This window comes from Miniopterus natalensis, chromosome 19, assembly GCF_054644295.1.
Source record: "Miniopterus natalensis isolate mMinNat1 chromosome 19, mMinNat1.hap1, whole genome shotgun sequence".
Lineage (NCBI taxonomy): Eukaryota > Metazoa > Chordata > Mammalia > Chiroptera > Miniopteridae > Miniopterus > Miniopterus natalensis.
In genome coordinates this window covers 27,811,421-27,826,083 of record NC_142099.1, presented here as the reverse complement: position 1 = coordinate 27,826,083, position 14,663 = coordinate 27,811,421, and the positions used below count along the sequence as shown (strand labels likewise).

The 14,663-nt window shown below is 48.5% G+C and overlaps 1 long non-coding RNA gene across 1 annotated transcript; it reads left to right on the top strand.

Annotated features, from left to right (window-relative positions):
- Positions 1 to 373: 373 nt before the first annotated feature.
- LOC148090930 (uncharacterized) lies at positions 374 to 4,350 on the top strand. The gene is made up of 3 exons (XR_015716133.1): positions 374 to 835; positions 1,627 to 2,450; positions 3,312 to 4,350. It is a non-coding gene; the product is annotated as an uncharacterized LOC148090930 (long non-coding RNA).
- Positions 4,351 to 14,663: the final 10,313 nt, after the last annotated feature.

Sequence of the window (14,663 nt, the reverse complement as noted above, 5' to 3'; positions counted from 1 at the left end):
CACACACAGGTACACACACACACACAGCCCCTTCCAGCCAGATAAGATCTCAGCATTCCCTTTCTTTTCCGCAGGTCTTCCAGAGGCCAAAGCCTCCAAGGCCAGCGCTCAGATAACCTGCAGTCTCCCCAGTGACACAGACCTCACCTCCCTTTTCTCTGGTTCCTGCTGTTCCCAGAACCTTAAGAAAGTAGCATTAGTCTGCAGGAAGGCCTGGCCACTCGCGGCCCCTCGGGTGTGGGCTCCGAGAGGCGGGGCCCGCCGCCCGGGCCCTCTCGCCATTGGTTGGGCTCCGCAGGTAACCCGAAGCTCCGCTGCGAGGTGCATAAATAAAGAGTGAAACTAGTGCCACCTCCTTGAAAGGGGCCCAGTCCTTCTTCACCCTTGCCTTGGAAAAACCAGTTTCTCTCTCTTTTATTGTCTGTTACCAACTTCTCTTCTAAAAGTTCAACAGACGCCCAACCATACTCCAAACTCTGTTTTTTTCCAGCTTCCTTTACTTCCCTCTACTCCAATTCACTTTCCTCTGCTCTCATGCTCCTTTCTGTGAAAGGGACAATGACTTTGGGACCAGCCCCTACCTTCCCTCAGGAGCCATCTCTGCTCTGCAAGGATACTTTACACAGTAAGTAGTTTTCGTTTCTAATTTCCCTTCCTCGAACCTTAGAAGTGGAAGAACATTCCAAGACTTGGAATTCCTTTTCTTTCTCTCATACTTTTGAGTCTCTAGTCACCTCTTTGTCCTGAATTATCTTACGAAAAATCTATTCATTGTTTTGGATCAAGCTCATAGTAGGCCCTGCTATGTCGAAGGTACAGACACTCATACTTACAGGTGAGTCCGAAATCTCTGGATTTGCAGGGCTTTGGAAAACTAGAGCCGAGAGGCTACATCAGCAGAATCGCGGGGCGGGAAGAGCAGAGGATGCACTGTGAAAAAAGCCACCTTCCCTGAAGTCAATCCTGCCTTCTCCAAGGCGAAAGTGGCTGAACCTGCTGCATTTTAAACAGACCTCCAGCTCGTTCTGTGCTATTTCAGGGATTTCCCCTGATCCTGGGCAGTAAAGCTCACCGATAATGGGAGCTAGTGTGGTACAGTGGGTGCTGAGCAGTGAAGTACCAGTACTGCAGTTCTGGCTGATTCATAGAGATTTACACAGCTAGAGGAACTGGGGATTGGCTGGTTTTCGGTCCTGGGCTGGAAGGTGCAGCACTAACAGGAAACCAATGACCTGGTTCCATCCTTTGCTTCTTGTGTCCAAGTTGGTTTTATTAGGAAGCCATGTGGGGCAAGTCCTGAGGGCAGTTAGGGGCAGGAAAGCAGTCACTGAATGAATAAGCCAAAGCATGCCTGATTTGCTTCTGTGCCCAAACCTCACTCTGCAAGTGGCCAAGGCAAGGACATGGGGGCATCACGGTGGCAAAGGCATGGTGGACAGAGAATCTTGAACTCTGGGCGTGGGGTCCAGACTGGCTCAAGGCTCCTGACACATCTCATCTTGTCTTTGTAACAGCTGCAGGTCTGTCGGGTGAGGGGAGGGTGATAGGGGAAGAGCCTGCTTTTCCTGAGCTCTAATATCAGTGCTGCCTATTGTTTGCATAGTCTCTCACAAAGTCCTTTTACAGACACTCATCCCTGGAGTATCCATCCTGCAGGCCAAGGACCCCAAGTGAGGGCGAGGCTCTCTGCACACTCCGACTGAGGACTTGAAGAACCTGGTGGACCATACATGTTGGGAGGGTGAGAGTGGGCTAAGGAGGGAGACAAGCTGGCCCCTTTGCTTTCAAGTTGGGCTAGAATCCAAAGGGAGTGCAAAGAATCCTCCCATCCCAGAACGATTTCCTTCCACCATCTCCAGCCATCATTTATCAGAGCCAAACGGGCTGATCTGTTCTTTATGACTGTAAAGAGTCAAAGGCACTGCAGGGGGATGATGTAGTTTAGATAATTCACAAGCAGGGCACCTTTCTCTCTCATGATTGAGAACTGGGAGTCTTCACGGAGAAGGTTGTGTGGAAGGGGATGGGCCAGCTTTCTCCTCTCAGTACCTAGATCCTTGCCACCAGCACGCCCAGTGTCCCCCTGGCCAAGGACAGCAGGGCCCTTCCTCAGCAATAGCTGGAACCCCCAGGCCCTTGTTGAAGTCTTTTTCAGATGCCCGGTGGTGGGAGGTGAGGTGGGGAGGAGGGGCCCCATTATAAGCTGCTACCTCCCAGCATCGGGTCGGAACAAGCCCCAGGAAGAAAGTATTCCAAACAACAGGGTGGATCTGCCCTAACTACCCAGGCTGCATGTTGGTGCTGAGAGCAGCCTTTTATGGGGTTTACACGGAGCCACGGGCATGTCTGAACACGGCAGGGAAGAGGCCCAGCAGCAGCTCCACAGCCACTGGTCCGTGGGCATTTCTTTGAGGAGAAAGGAAGGCCCCTGAGACTTCCCGTCCTCACTGGTTAGTCCAGGCTCTGAAAGCCAGGCCATCTCCTCCCTCCCCACAGTCCCCACCCCACTCCCCCAAAAGATGCGGATGTGCCATTTCCAAACATATTTGGGGAAGGATGTGCAGTGTGACCTGAAAGCAGACATCCTGAATAAGTCTGAGTCTAGGAGTGAGACTGAGGAGTCTCACCGTCCTCTGTGCACCCCCACCCCCAGGAATGGGCCTGGCTCCAGCCAGTGTTCTGGGGAGCCCCTCGCCCACCTGCTTCTGACTACACCCGGCAGGTGGGCCTGCAGAGTGCTGTCCACGCTCACTGGACAGCGCATTACAGAGAGGGACCCCCTGTCCCTGCACCCCAGAGCCTTAGTGAGCAAGTCCGTAAGAGATGGGTTTTTCTAGAGTAATTTCAGAACCCCTGACTTCCCCAGCCAGGACCAACCCCACCGAGCTCAGTTATGTCACACATGGGGGGACACAGACAAAGGGAGAAGATGACCAGCTCCCCAACTATGTAAGCGCAGAGAAGTTCCACACGGACTTGCCTGGGTTGGCTGCCTGTGGGGGGAGAACCAGCAAGAGCGCCCGGGCCCACCGCTCAGCACCGCCCGTCTGTGCTGCAGACACAGGGGTGTCTTGGTGAGCTGGCTCCCTGCAGCCCCTGGAGGGGAGTGACCCTGGGGAGGGGTGAGCACCTTCAGGTCCTCATCTCCTGCTTCTCCGATTCCAAGCTCCCGAAGGCCTTTGACCAGTCAATAACCTGAGTGCAGAGACTGGGGTTCGCATGCAGCCCACCCTCCGAGAAAAAGACCCCCAGACGATCCATGTGTTTCTCTTGTCCTTCATTCCACCGGAGTCTGTCTCTTACCCAACCAGATTTCAGTGGAGTGAAGTGCAGGAGGCGTGGAGCTGGCACCTCGGCGGCGGCAGCCCCAACAGTGGCAGCTAGAGTGGCTCTGACTTAGGAAAAGAAACAGTGAGATGGGATAAAGGAGGAGACAGCTGGAGTTCGTGTCGTCTCCAGAGGGGACGGGCACGGGCGGATTGGAAACAGCACCGCGGATAGGAACCGCCGATATTTCCTTTTCTAAAATTCTTGCAATGTATGTTTTCTGTAACTTAAATTAAAAGTTGTCGGTCTGCTGGAAAATCTCGTCCATGCTTCATGTTGTTGGATGCTGAGTCCCTGACCTAAGTCACCTCCCCTTGGGGCTAAACGGAGACTTGAGCTCTAACAATCTCCTCGGGCGCTCTCTCCTTGGGCTCTCTAGGCAGGTGGCTGAACCTTTATTTGCAATCAGCAAGGAACCCCGCGGCCCCAGCCTCCCCACAGTGCCAGCAGGACCTGCAGAACGGGGTAAAAAACTCTCTTACGGTGTTTTTAAACCCATTTATATTGTAATAAAACAAATGTAAATAAGATTTAAGTGAAGGCAGGTTGCAGATATTTCAGACACTATACAAGATGTGTCTCACATAGTGTGGGTGTAAATTCCGCAAAGATTAACGCACTTAAGCATATTTGACACATAAAAATGCCAGACTCGACATTAATCATTTTCCAATTGTAATTGCCTTTATATGAGTCTCTTCTCCCCAAGATATATGCTTAAAACACCAGGCTCTGTAGAAATCTGGGAGGAAAAGCACAAATAATACTTCTCAGCTGTCAGAGCCTGTGATTTGCTTTGATAGATTTAACACTGACATCATTGGCTTTACAAGCCCGTGTGATTTTTTTGAACTCCAATCTCTCCTTTAGGGTTGGAGAAGATTGTGGGGAGGAGGGAGGACCCCTAAGTCCTAAGGGTGTCCCTGAGTTATGGAGGGGATGCTCAAGGCTTCCTGTTAATTGCCCCCCTCTTAGGGTAAACAGGGTCTCTCCTTCCAGGAGCCAGCCTGGCTAAGAGGCAAACTCGGAACAAAGCCTGGCGCTGCTGAGTCTTCAGAAAAACCGGTTTTCACCTCTAGAATGTGCCCCAGGCAGCAAAGCTCAATAGAGCCCCTGGCCTGGCAAGTGATGTTTTTCTTAGGGGCTCCCCATTAAGGAGACTCCAGCTTTGCAGAGGGACAACCTGTCACTTAGGTATCTAAGCCCCTCCCCCAGCCAGTGACCTCTGAGGAGACGGGCCTCATCACCCTCTCTCTCCCCCCTCCTCCTCCAGGGACTTTGCCCCTGAGGAATTAAGGGCTCCCAGACCCAGGGTTGCAGCCAAGGGGAATGAGCATTTCTCCAAAACAATTTTCTTTTTCAAGTTAATACAGATTCAAAACCTGTCCCTGTCACCCTCACCTTTTCATTCTGAGGCCAGCAGACAGCAGAAGGGTGGAAGCCGAGCCACCCACATTAGAAAATATAACAACAAAGACGTTCACCCGTAAAAAGTATGCAGTGGATGCGGATGGGGAGGGGTTGGAGTGCTCAGGTAATTAGCCAGCAAATACCTTCCATTCGAGGTTCTGAAGGAACACAAAGGCCCAGAGGAGAAGTGGGGTGGCAGTTCCTTTGGCAGTTTGGTTTGAGCCCTATGACCTGGAATCTTTTTAAAGAAGAAGTGGAAGGGGGTGGGGGAGAGGCCTGGCTCAGGTGGGGCCTGGAACCAGAAATGGTGACCAGAAGGCTGACTGTCAAACACGAGCCAGGGCATAAAGCTGTGACTACAAAGGGCTCAAACGGACCCCAGTGCCATCTTCCCAGGACAGACACAGGGCTTGTATTTCTGGCCGAGGCCTGGGCTGCCCACCGCCTCCCACCTCTTTGCAAACGGAGACCACCCTGAGTGCAGCCCAGAGCAGCCTGCTGGGGAAGCCGGTGTGTGCTGAACCCTGAAATAAACTGCCCCGACCGTCTTCCCCGTCCAACCCCCGCTATTTTATGTCTCATACCTTTATGGCAAAGCATGACCCGCCAGAACGCAAGACTGAGAAAATGATTTAATCAAAATTCCCTTGCAACAACAACAAATAATATCGCCCTGCTTTCTTTAGTCGTGTTCTTTATTGAGGCGAAAGGCAAACATCATTGAGCCAAACCTGAACAGACAAACATATACGACGGCTGGTAATTTAATATTTTGTGCTAATGGTATACGCTGTAGATACAACCCCAGAGGAGTGAATTACAATCCTATCAATAATACATCGCATCTGGGCTCCGGTTTCCCAGTTCACGAGAAAATGTGTATTGGCAAAAGGCTCTCCGAATATTAAAAGCCATGAATGTAATGAGGCTGTGGGGTCCAGAAGCCAGGCTCTCTCCTAGGACTGTATTCTGGTCTTTGTGATCAAGGTCCTTAATGGACAAAACGTCCCACATTGAAGCTTCTAAAGCCGATGCTAATGAAGACATCCCATCTACATTCTCGAAAGATCTCCGGGTGGAGCCGCAATCACAGAATAACCTACAATCAGGGCTCTCATTTGCTGGACTACTGAGAACGCTGCATCAATTTGGAGCCTCAGGTCTATGGTCAATGCCTAAGGTCTGTTGGGGTGACTACAGTGATGGACAAGAGACCACAGGCCCTGTGTAGATGGAAATGTCCGAGAGAAAAACCATGTGGCTTCAGAGCTCCCGTTCCCCCTGACCCTGACCCCAGCTTTTCCAATTGCATGAGGTCCCCCAATAAGAAAGGAAGAAGGGAGAGAGGACTGATGACAGGCAGGGAGCCAACCACCTGCAAAGAATAACAGATGTATTCAGGAATTTAAAATGTCCCCAGTTCTTAAAAGTCAGTGGATCCACAGTCACACATTGGGTCCTGCCCTTGACCTCCCAGGTTGTAGAAGGATTGGGGGATTAGACGGGCCAGCGGGGGTCAGTGCCTTCCATTTGGCCTTTTCAGCCAGGCCCTGCAGGAAGGAGCGCCCACAGAGGGCTGGGAGGCTGTCAGGCGCTTTCAGGCAAAGGGAAGGGGGTGCAGAGGGCAGCCCCAACCCCAAGCTCAGTGATGAAAGGCCCTGCCAGGCACCCGTTTATTAGAGGAAGTAAAGCTTTCTAAGTTCCTGTGCATCAGAGAAAAACAATGAGAAGAAAAAGTCCCTTTGTCTCCAGGCAAAAGCCGCACCTGGAAGTCTTGTGACAATCTCCCTGCCTCTTTCCTACAACCCCTGCAGCCCGTTTTCATTCATTCTCCCCCTTTCCAGGAGCCAAGAAGGCCCTCTTCCCGCTGCGGTGTCAGATAGCAGGGCTGGGTGGGACCCCTGGTGGGCAGTGGCGGAATTACCCCGGGTTTGGTCTCTGGCCTCATTAAGCGGGCCTGAGACCTGAGCACCCTGAGATCCTGCGAGATAACAAGGCAAGCAGCTCCCTAGGGTGCGCGGTGTTGGAGCAAACTTTAAATATATATAGCAGCAATTGGGCAGACAGTGACCTACATTTCTGCTATGCCCAACGGTACATGGGAAGGATTGGTGGCTAGGAATAAATAGAAATAGAATCCATAGATCAACAAATACACGCTAAGGTTTGCAATACAACTCCCCCACTGTTTAAACTTAACTGAAAGTCATACTGAAAGTAGATATGGTTCCACAGTACACCAAGCTGTGAAGCTGGGAGAAGTTCCCCCCAAAGATAACCTACAGATGAGAAACTCTCAACTACGAAGGGAATCAAACACTGACTGCTCAAGGCTAATGCTGATTTCTTATTTTCACCCAAGCGCATTGCAGGCAGCAGCCGGCAGCAGCCGGCAGTTTTGGAGTCAGGGGTAAAGTGGGTAAGAGGGGTCAAATTAGATCTGGTGCCAATTTGATCTGGCCAGGGGACTCTAGGCCAGCCACTTAACCTCTCTCAGACTCAATTTTCTTATCTGTCAAGGGGAAATAATGACAATAATTACGAGTACTTAGTAAGTACCAGACACTGTGTGCTTTGTGTATATTGTCATTTAATGCTCCCAATCACTTTATAAGGTATGATTGATATTCCAGTTTTATGGATGATAGGACTGAAACAAAGAGAGGCTAAGGGACTTGCCCAAGGTCACACATTTTGTGAGTAGCAGAGATGAGATCCAAACCCATGCTCTCCTCCTATGGAGTTCACACATGGGCCTATTACTCTACCTTACCTTTTAATGTTGGTGTCAGGAATAGATAAGATAGTGCATGCAGAGGGCTTAGCAAGTGATTAGTAGACTCTAACATTTAAAAAAATATCATTTAGCCCTGGCCGGTGTGGCTCAGTGGGTTTGATTCCCGGTCAAGGCCACGTACTTGTGTTGCGGGTTTGATCCCTGGCCCCAATCGGGGCACATGCTGGAGGGAACCAGTCAATGTTTCTCTCTCTCTTTCTCTCTCTCCTCCCTCCCTCCTTCCCTCCCTCCCTCCCTTCCACTCTCTAAAAATCAATGGAAAAAATATCCTCGGGAGAGAATTCACAAAAAAAATATATATATAACTTATTATTGCAACCTTGGTATCAAGAAAAAGTATCTTTGAGAAGCTTGTGGCCAGGAATTAGTAACTGTACACACATCTTTGGCAGCCAGCAACTCATTGTTAAGTTTACTGTGCAGTTTAGTCACAGAGGCGATGAACCTGAGCTTTGGAATAATCATCCCCTCTTCCCATCACCTTCATTTTAGGTGAGTTTTTGTTTTTCAGCTTCCTACTCAGTACATGTGTCATACTCTGGGAGCCTTAAGGATTGTTTTAAAAATAGGCAAGCGTAAGTCAGAAATAACCCTTTTTCCAGGGTAAGTGCCATTTCGAATTTTACTATCGTTTTCCAGGGACAGTTGGAAAGTACTTGCGAGAAGCAACTGATGAAGAGCTAATAAAGAAAAAACTTTCAGGTGCCCAAGAAAGTGGCACAAGCAAGAGAAACAAGCCAAGAAACAGCAAACAGATGATGGGGGAGGAGGCTGCTCCCAGGGCCTCAAATCCAGCATTTGAGGTCAGCTTTGAGCTGAAGCCATACTGTGCTGGTCTCATTAAGGAGTGTGCCAGGCCCAGCTGGTGTGGCTCAGCGGTTGAGCATCAACCTGTGAACCAGGAGGTCGGGGTTCGATTCCCAGGCAGGGCACAGGCCCGGGTTGTGGGCTCGATCCCCAGTAGGGGGCATGCAGGAGGCAGCAGATCAATGACTCTCATCATCGATGCTTCTCTCTCTCTCTCCCCCTCTTCCTCTCTCTGAAATCAATAAAAACATTTTTAAAAAAAAAAAAAAAAAGAGTTTGTCACAGTTGGAGCAGCTCTGAAGCCAGGCGTGACATTCCCAGGTCGGAGTCCTTCCACAAGAGCTTTCAGAAATCAGGGTGGGGGTAATTAAGTCACTTGGACCCTCAAACCCCTGGGCCTCAGCTCACCACTCCCTCCTAGAGCATCCAGCTGATCTAAGAGTATGAGAGTTGCGGCTGGAGACTGCTCCCCTGACAGTTGCCCCACCAGGGAGCTTATCTCCTGCAGCTGGACACAAGGCAGGCCAAAGGAGCGACTTTTGTCTCATTACCTTACCCTGTGACCATCTGCCTTCAATGAAGAAGGAAAGCCTGGGACAAAGAGAGTGTCCATTTTAGTAACATAACCATGTCAATTATATTTCATTACTGTACCCTATGGCACATTGCGTTATAAGCCACCTGGTAATGGCCTCGCCTCGAAAGCCTGCAGCATGCCCCTTTGCCCTCCAGAAGGCCTGGTTTTTAGCTAAGTTGCTTTATCTACTGCAATTAGGTCCAGACTCCTTCCTTTCTCCCAAACCAGTAATGACAACTTCCCTACACCCCCCTAAGGAAACTCCATTTAACACTTCTCGCCACTTAGAGGATGGTTTTAAAGGTTTCCATAGATTCATAAACAAGCAGTGCGTCTTTCACTTTAATGTGCACACAAGTCACCTGGGAACTATAAAAATGATCCAGCAGCTGTGGGGTAGGGTCCAGGATTCTCAGTTTTAACAAGCTCCCAAATGATGCCTCTGTGGGGTGGGGACCACACTTTGAATCTCAAAGAACTAGAGCACTCAAGATTCAAGTCCCAGTTACCCCACACTGCTCGCTCAGTTCAGCCGAAGGCCAGGGCCCAGGGCTCAGCTTGGCTCTGCTCCACTTCCTCTGGCTTTTCTTCCAAGTCACTGGCATCTCAGCCACTCTGGGGAGACATGAGAGGCCCCGAGGACAGGAGGGTGATTTGGGGTTGTCGTGGCAGCCCAGGTTTTGACATGTGATGAGAAAGTTGAAGTCTTTTCTGGACACTAAAATGGCCCAGGTGGTCCCTACTCAGACAGGCCACAGCAGGTGAGAATGATAATTGTGTTCCCAATGCCTAAAATACTAGGTAGGTTATTTAGAAGTGAAACCTTTGTGACCGAGGGGCTAACAGGAAGCACCTTGGAGTATCTTGGCCAGTGATGGCCAATCTGGAACAAGTAACTGTGAGCAGACTGTGACTGCCAGAAGACTCAGCTAAACTTAGTGAGCAGTTTTCAAGATGAAGAAAGAGAGAAGTCAAGTGAGTTACCAAAGATCATGATTCTGGGCCAGGCTTTGAACTGGCCTTGCTCTTCTGCCCCCTAGTGTGGTGTTGTTTTCAATGAGCCATTCCCCTGCTGTGCCCGGAACCTTCTGCTCGCTTGCTGACTTACCATGTAGACTTGATAACACCCTGAAACTCGAGGCCTCAATTTATTTTTGGTAAAGTGGACACTGCACAGTTGGTTAAAATTTTAAAATTAAATACTAAATGCAATTTTTAAATATTTATAAAAGTATACTCATAATGCCTAGCTACTTTTTCAGTGTTAACTGTAGAAATGAATACCACTGATAAATGACTGTTCCAAGCAGTAGCATGTTGGATCTTGCAGTCAGTGACTGGGTGGAAAGAACTCAGGCTGAGGCAGAACAATTTGGGGTTCAAATCCACCCAGTCTGTGCCCGTAGGTAAAACGGTAAACCTATCTGTGCTTCCGTTTACAAAAAGTTACAAAGCAAATCATAGTCCCTACCTCTCAAGGTCATTGTAGGTACAAAAAGTCCTTGGAGAATGATAAATAGGAACATGAATATTTTTACACAACTCAGTGGTAGCAAGACATAAAGAAAATGAAAGACAACAGGACCAGGAAAGCTGAGGCAAAACTGTGAGGTCATAGCCCAGAGGAGATTATAAGACATGAAGGGACCAGAGGCTTCAACAAAGTGGGGTCTAAAGCCAAATGGGCAGACAGGACCAAAGGGCAGAATAAGCAGATCATCCACAGGTCCAAATGGATGTTGGAGGTAGACGTAGGCACAGGGAAGACACATTGTCACCGCTCATCAGAATAAAACAGTGGTTCGGAAGATCAAATGCATTCAAGAAGCTTCACACCCCAGAGTCAAGGTGAGACAGTAAGTCAGAAAGCCAGGAGTGCTGGTGGGCAAGGAAGGCACCCACTCTAAGAAGCAAGCAACAGGAGGCTAGGAGTTGACACTGCTGGAGGCATGTGTCTGGCTCAGGCAAGAGTTCCTCAGTCCCTCCTCCCAGGGCAGGGACCCTCAAAGCCTGCAGACACGGGCCGCGAAGCAGCAGTGCCTGGCTGGATTGCAAAGAGAACATCGGAGCCGCAACCGACAGCAAGTTCTGACACAGCACCATTTACGTATTGCCGACCTACATTCATTTTGTCAAAAGATGCTTTCCAAAACCGAGTCTTTATTGAGAAGACACGCACCTAACTCTGATTTAAACAGGCAACGTCGCTGCATGCAAAATAAGAGGTTAGCGAGAGCCTGTTTTATAGCCTCGCTCATCTCTAGAGGCAAAGCACCCTATTTTATATTCATAGTCTGTGTTCCCGGTAAACTGTCAGCTCCCTCTGCCAGATCTTTATGGATAATTAGAAGGTTGCAAGAAGCAGATGTTATGAAACTATCTGTGACTAGTCCTTAATGGTGGATGACAAGGACTCAGCACCATTTCTTAATCATACGAGACACAGCAAGAGGTGCAAGAAAATAGAGGGAGCACTTGTCAAAGTCTGACAAGCTATCAAACGGTTAATCGCCCACATTGAACCTGAGCGTTTCCTTCCCATGTAATGCAGAGCGTGGGTCCCACTTCCCTTGAGCAGAATTTTATGAGTTGTGTTTTCTCCTGTATTGCTTTATTTCAGGTTTTAATTACTAAAATACGAGCTTCTGCATAAAATAGGTGTTTTTCTGGTTCAAACTGCCCCAATAAGAAAATTTGCATTTTATTAACTCTAGACAGAGTTTTGCTGCATCAGACCCTACTCAGCAGGATAAAAGGCAGATACAGTGCTTGGGAGAACTGGGCTCTTGTCCCAAAAATATGGTAGCACAGCTCTGTGGCGGGCAATGGATCAGCTTCTTGCCAAATGTCATCTTATACAATCCTCACAGCAACTCTGGGTAAGTGGGCATCATATTAGCCCCAGTTGACAGAAAAGGAAACTAGTAATAACAACAACAGCTACCATTACCGGCAGTTACTGCAGACATACTATGTCCTCACACTCTACATTGCATACATCATCTCATTTAATAGAGCTAGTGCCATAATTATTTTTATTTCCATTTAACAGAGGAGGAAACTAAGTTTCCAAGAGATTAAATAACATGCCCAAGTGATTATAAGCGTAAGTTCAGGATTCCAACCCTAGTCTTCCTGACTCTAAATATAACCTATGTAATCCCTGAGCTACACAACCTCTATTTGGCGGGGTGACTGTTATGGTCTGAGCTGTGTCCCCTGAAATTCATATGTTGAAGTCCTAACCCCCAACGCTGAAGAAAGTGACTGTATTTGGAGATAGGACCTTTAAGAAGATAATTAAGGTAAATTGTTGTCACAGGGATAGGCCCTAATCCAATATGACTGTAAGAAGAGGAGATTAGTGCCCAGCTGGGTGTGGCTCAGTGGTTGAGCATTGACCTATGGTCCGGGAGATCACGGTTGACTCCCAGTCAGGGCACATGCCCAAGCTGGGGGCTCGATCCCCTGTAGGAGGCATGCTGGAGGCAGCCGATCAATGATTCTCATCATTGATGTTTCTGTCTCTCTCTCCCTTTCCCTTCCTCTCTCTAAAATCAATAAAGATATATTTTTTTAAAAAAAAGAAAAAAGAAAAGAAGAAGAGATTAAGACAAACATAGGCACAGAGGAAAGTTATGTGAAGACACAGAGAGGTGGCCGTCTTTAAGCCTAGGAGAGAGGCCTTGAAGAAGCCTGCCTTGCTAGTAGCTAGTAACCTGGTCTTGGACTTCTAGCCTTCAGTACTGTGAGATAATAAATGTCTGATGTTTAAGCCTCTCAGGCTGTAGTCCTTTGTTATGGCATCCAGAGCAGACTGATACCGTGACCTCATTTAAATTCCCGACTTCAATATGGCTCAGTTGCTTGACCTAGGCGCCTAGGGCCCTTCCCAAGTGTATACTCCACATGCGCTGTCTCTAACATTCCTCCCCCGCTGGACAATTTAACAGGAACTTTCTGCCCATGGCTCCACCGGCTATCGGTGCTCCTCTCTCCTCAGTCTCTCCAGCTCTGCCCACCCTTTCTATTGTCCTTCCCAAGATGAAAGGCCCAGGTCAGAAGTAGTGGGGACCGGCCCTGGATTGGACATGGGGGGTGAGAGCCAGAGATGGAAGCTCAGTGGGAAACTATGGGCGAAGCTTCTCCTCTTACTCCAGCACACCTGCTCAGCTGTCCGACTCTTATAAATTATACATGTTTATATAATTATTTATAAATTTATATTAAACGCTATTTATGAATTACAGTGTGCCAGACTCTATGCAATGTGCTGAAATATAATGCTTAAAAAAAAAAAAAAAAGGTCCCTACTCCAGCTGAGTAGGGAGAAGCGGCAAATTAAGAAATTAAGAAAGTAATTACACTATTTATTGAATATGTATTCTGTCAAATGACAGAACTAAAACAATTTAGTAATGAGTTTGATGACCTTTATTCAAAACAAAACAGCCCTGGCCGGGTAGCAAGTCGGTTGGAGCATTGTCCTGATACGCCTAGGTTGTGGGTTCGATCCCTGGTCAGGGCACATACAGGAGTCAACCAATGAATGCATAAATGGGGGTAACAGTGGATCTCTCTCTCCTTTCCCTTCTCTCTCTCTCTCAATTCAATTTAAAAATTTACAAAAAAGAAATGACTGTCTATTGGTTTAAAAGAACAATCAATGGATTGAGGGAGTAGAGAGCGTCACCAGCTGAGGACCCCTCATCCCCAGGGACTTTGGGCAGGCATGAGTGGAGTAGGGCGTCAGAGGAGGCGACATGGAAACAGGGCCTGCTGGCTAGGAGGTGGGGTTTCCTCATGAGGCTAGCAAGTCCTGTTTCTAGGGTGAGAAAAATTAAAGCTGAGCCGAGGGATTGTGAGTGGGGGCGCTTTCCTTCAGGTACAGGCTGACTTGGGTTTAGATTCGTGACATGGCCAAGCCAAGGGGGTGGCCTCCATTTTGTGGGTCCTGATATATGAATTAACTTGATCAACTTTAAAACAAAACTAGATGCTCTCGAAGGGAAGGGACAGAGTTTGTCACGCCTTCTATAGAGCCCTGTTTTCCTGAATCAAATATGGGGCAAAGGCTCCAGGTAGAGACGGCCTGCTGAGTTAAAGTCACGCAAGCTGTAAATCAGTCCCTTTCCTGGAGCTAAGTTTTATGAAGGGATAAAACAGCAATGGTGATGGGGTGCTGGGAATGGGGCAAACACGGGAAAGAGATGCTGGAGAGCTGAAGACAAAGGTTTGGGGCTCGCAGTTTCACCTGGGGCTAAGCCCGGCTCTTCCAGGGAGTCCGCTAGCATTTACTAAGTTCCTACTGAGAAAGGAGGCGAACCTTAGGTCGCCAGGCTCCATCAAAAGAAAAAAAGTAACTTTTAAATGAAAAGGTCTCTTCCTGCAATGTCGGAAAGCTTTCTTTTAAATTGGATAAACAGGTCCACACCCAAGAATAATTAAACAATGATGACCACTCTATTCAGACGACCTGTCCCTGCTTTCAAAGCAGCAAAAACTGAATGCATTTCATTCTGCATCAAACACGGATTGAGAGCCTCCGATGAGCGAGGCATTGGTGTTAGGTCCCGGGGCTGGAAAAAAGTATACGACGTGGTCCTCTCTTCATCACTCAGTTCACCGAGGAGGGAGAAATTCAGACTCGTAAGCAGATCACTGGATGACAAGGCAACAGAGGCAACAATAGGGGTACAGAACGGTGGAGGGCGGGGGCTGGGAGCCCACGGTATGAAGATGGGT